The sequence below is a fragment of the Palaemon carinicauda genome, chromosome 7, assembly GCF_036898095.1.
Source record: "Palaemon carinicauda isolate YSFRI2023 chromosome 7, ASM3689809v2, whole genome shotgun sequence".
Lineage (NCBI taxonomy): Eukaryota > Metazoa > Arthropoda > Malacostraca > Decapoda > Palaemonidae > Palaemon > Palaemon carinicauda.
In genome coordinates, this window is record NC_090731.1 from 158717367 (window position 1) to 158722366 (window position 5000).

Consider the following 5000-nt stretch of genomic DNA (forward strand, 5'->3'; position numbering starts at 1 on the left):
TTCTAAAATAGATTAATAGATTCCAATATGACTTTCGTGCTTCTAAAGTACAGGGTGTTCTAAAAGAAGTTTCTCCGCAGTAAGTATTTTGAACGATAACTGTTTTTTTTTTTCTAAAATGAATAAATTGAATCCAATATGACTGTCATACTACTAAAGTACAGGGTGTTCAAAAATGTTTCTTTGCAATAAGTATTTTGAAGGATAACTGATTTTTCTAAAATGGATTGATAAATTCCAATATGACTTTCATGCCTCTAAAGTACAGGGTGTTCTAAAAAGAAGTTTCTCCGCAATAAGTATTTGGAACGATAACTGTTTTTTTTTTCTAAAATGGATAAATTGAATCTGATATGACTGTCACACTACTAAAGTACAGGGTGTTCAAAAATGTTGCTTCGCTATAAGTATTTTGAACGATAACCGACCTTAGCTTGTTATGAGGACGCTAAGACAGTAATGGGCGTCGAATGCTCATTACGGAGAGACCTTTTGAACGCCCTGTATTTACTAGCATATTTGTTTACTATTTTTGGTGAAAAAAAAAAACCTTAATTAGTGATCTATAAAGGATCGACAAAATAACCATTATCTCACAAGTTCGTGAAGTGCTAATTGTTCGTAGATGTTTACGTCTAATAATTAGTTTATTAGCTAAATTATATTTTTAGATTGTTTCATTATTTTGCTATAATAAAGTAGTTAAGGAGAAAATATTTTATGAACAAAAGGACCAAATTCTATTATAAGCTCCGCCATGATTAAATTCTTTTTAATCTATTATTATTATTATTATTATTATTATTATTATTATTATTATTATTATTATTCTTATTATTATTATTATTATCATCATCATTTATATTATTATTATTATTACTATTATTATTATTATTATTATTATTATTATTAAAATTTTCGAGACTAATTGTCGGTATGTGATGTACAGTTGGCCACAGGAATTCCTGGCACACCTCGCTCTGAGGAAGTGAACTCTGCTTGTGTTGGGAAAGATGGTAGAGGCAGTGGCAGGGGCACCACACAGCAACTCACCGCGCAGTAAGGGTGTGACAGGGTGTACGTCCTCAGAGTGATGTGCCAGAAATGCCTGTGTTCAACTGTACATTAAAAAACTTAAATTTCACATCTGGAATATCAATAAATAACTACAAATCACAATTGTGGAATGATCTTCCTAATCGGGTAGTTGAATCAGTAGAACTTCAAAAGTTCAAAGTTGGAGCAAATGTTTTTATGTTGACCAGGCTGACATGAGTCTTTTTATTGTTTAAATATGACATATCTGTTTTTGACGTTGTTAATAGTTTATATAGGACATATCTGTTTTGACGATGTTACTGCTTATAGAATGATATATTGTAATTTCTTCTCATCATTTATTTATTTCCTTATTTTCTTTCCTCACTGGGCTATTTTTCCCTGTTGGAGCCCTTGGGCTTATAGCATCTTGCTTTTCCAACTAGGGTTGTAGCTTGGCTAGTAATAATAATAATGATAATAATAATAATAATAATAATAATAATAATAATAATAATAATATAAAAGAAACTCAAAACTTCCTTCTTACATCAAAATCACATGCTGCACACGCTTGTACCCACAAACACACACACTCAAACGTGTCGAAAGTCTATTGAACCATGATCTGGAAGAGATTTACGACGTTGCCTTTGACGTATGTCTGTAATTACTGTAATTGGGGGTTAGTTGCAACATCTTCCTATCTGAAAAGGATGCAGTTCACACCGAACGCGAATCTTCCATGGTGGAGGCTCATTAGAGCGTAATGGTAGTGGATACGAGAGCAAACTAAAGTAGAGCTTATTCTAAGAACATATACAACAAATTAAGCTTCCATTTCGGTGGGAGATAGGGGAGGGTGGGCTGTGGCACCCTAGCAGTACCAACCAAACGCGGCTGAATCTCTCGTCAGGCTGGGAGGAGCGTAGAGAGGAAAACTCCCCTTTTGTTTTGTATCTTATGTCGGCTACTCCCAAAAATTTGGGAAGTGCATTCGTACATGGATGGTTCTACACCATGTAAGAAAAAGAAATGGACATGGGCAGGATATATAATGAGAATGGCAGATAACAGATGGACAAGAAGAATAACAGAAAGGGTCCCTAGATATTGCAAAAGAAGCAGGGGAAGGAAGAGAAGACGATGGAATGACAAAGTAAGAAAATTTGCGGGTATAGACTGGCCTAGGAAAGCTAGAAAGTGACAGGAGTGGAAGGACGTGTCTGAGGTCTTTGTCCTGCAGTGGACCAGCAACGGCTGATGATGATGATGATGATGAATACTGGTGTTGGGAGAATGTTTCGGTTTCCATTTTGAGAGTAACTGTCATTGGGTACTTTTTTCTTCTCAGGAGAGGTATGTAGGAATCTCCCTTATATAATAAAGACCTAGTGTCTGGCTAAATATATATAAATATATATGTATATATATATATATGTATATATATAAATACATATATATATATGTATATATATACATACATATATATATACATATATATATATATATATATATATATATATATATATATATATATATATATATATATATATATATATACTGTATATATATACACATATATATATATATATATATATATACATTTATATATATATATATATATATATATATATATATATATATATATATATATTTATATACTTATATACATATATATTTATATGTATATATATAAATATATATATATATATATATATATATATATATAGATAGATAGATATAGATATATATATATATATATATATATATATATATATATATATATATATATATATATATATACAGTATATATATCTATATCTATATATATATATATATATATATATATATATATATATTTATATATATATATATATAAATATATATAATTTCCTTCCGGACACGCTCAGCGGCAAGACGTATAACTACTCGCTGTCTCTCCCTCCCTTGGGAGAGGAGAGAGGGATTAGTCTTACCCTAGAGAGAGAGGTTGTAGTTAAGAAAGGGGGAAGGGTTGGGAAAGCTTGAATCTGCACGTGTGTGTGCGTGTGTGTGCATATTTATTGAAATAGTTACCTGTCATTTTTGACGGGTCACGCACAGTAGTTGAATGTATTTAGGGAAAGATGAAAGGAATTGTTTGCAATGGGTGGGAATATTTATGAGTTTAAGAACGAACCTTAGGAAAAGAGTAGTTATGGGTTAAGGAATAGATGACTGTAATGCATAGCATTTGGTTGGATATGGATTTATATATATTTTGTATATCATTTTTTGCACGACATTGATATTGCATATATAACATGACTTGCGGTAAAGTTTTTTTCTTTAGTCAGATCAAAGATGAAAAACATTTGAAGAAAATTACGGTTTTAAATATGACTTTCGTTGAAATATAATTTTTTTTTTCATTTTTCTTCAAATGAAAAACATTTGAAGAAAAGGAGGCTTTTATACATGACTTTCGTTAAGATATATATATATATTTTTTCCTTAGATCAAAGAGGAATAACAAATTTGAAGAAAAGTATGTTTTTACATATGGCTTTTGTTAAGGTATTCATTTTAGGGGTAGATCAAAGATAAAAAAAAAAAAAAAAAAAAAAAAAAAAAAAAAAAAGCATCTGAAGAAAATTATACTTTTACTGCTAATAAGTCATGTATTATGTAATCATGTTTTTCGTTACAGTGATCAGAGTATATGCATGAGGGAAGCTGACTGGAGACAGAATTAAGAGATTAGAATGAGTGCAAATATGAGAAAAATAAGTAGAAAAAAAATTATACTTGAGAGATTATAAGTGAAACGATAGCATTTAAGTAAAGTAGGTGAAGATAGATTAAAGAGCCTGAAAAAATATTAGCATCTAATCTCAAGTATACAGTTAACAATACAAACTTATCTATACTCTAAGATATATTGGAAAAAATATGAAAATTTTAACAATATCATGTTCAAATCACAAAACATTCAGTCTTAAGTATACAGTTAGAAAAACAACGCATAATTATGCTCTCAGAAATATAAAAATTTATGATGTTTTTAACCGTATTATTCTAAAATCACAAAACATTTAATTTCAAGTATAAAGCTAGAAAAAACAAAGCATGATTATGCTCTAAGAAATATAAAAATTTATGATGTTTTTAACCGTATTATTCTAAAATCACAAAACATTTAATCTCATGTACAAAGTTAGAAAAAAAGGATAATTATACTCTGAGAAATATTAAGGAATAATGTTTTTAAACTGTTATTCTAAATTTACAAAACATTTTATCTCAAATATAATGTTAGAAAAAATAAGCATAATTATGCTCAAGGAAATATTAGAAAAAATATGATTTCTTAACCGCATTGTTCTAAAATCATAAAACATTTAATCTCAAGTATACAATTAAAAAACAAAACATAATTATACTCTAAGAAATATTAGAAAATAATATTGTTTATTATTTCTATTATTCCAAAATCACAAAACATTTAATCTGAAGTGCACACTTAGAATTAAAAAACAACACATAATTATACTCTAAGAAATATTATTAAATAATATTGTTTATTATTTATGTTATTCTAAAATCACAAAACATTTAATCTGAAGTGTACACTTAGAATTAAAAAACAACACATAATTATACTCTAAGAAATATTAGAAAATAATATTGTTTATTATTTATGTTATTCTAAAATCACAAAACATTTAATCTCAAGTATACAACTAAAAAACAAAACATAATTATACTCTAAGAAATATTATAAAATAATATTGTTTATTATTTATGTTATTCTAAAATCACAAAACATTTAATCTGAAGTGTACACTTAGAATTAAAACACAAAACATAATCATACTCTGAGAAATATCTAGAAAGATATGGTTTCTTTAACCGCATTATTCTAAAATCACAAAACATTTAATCTGAAGTGTACACTTAGAATTAAAAACCAAACATAA

At 28.2% G+C, this 5000-nt stretch overlaps 1 protein-coding gene across 1 annotated transcript in view; it reads right to left on the bottom strand.

Annotated features, from left to right (window-relative positions):
• Nucleotides 1-5000, bottom strand: part of LOC137644607 (G-protein coupled receptor GRL101-like) — a 132417-nt gene that overhangs the window by 82368 nt on the left and 45049 nt on the right.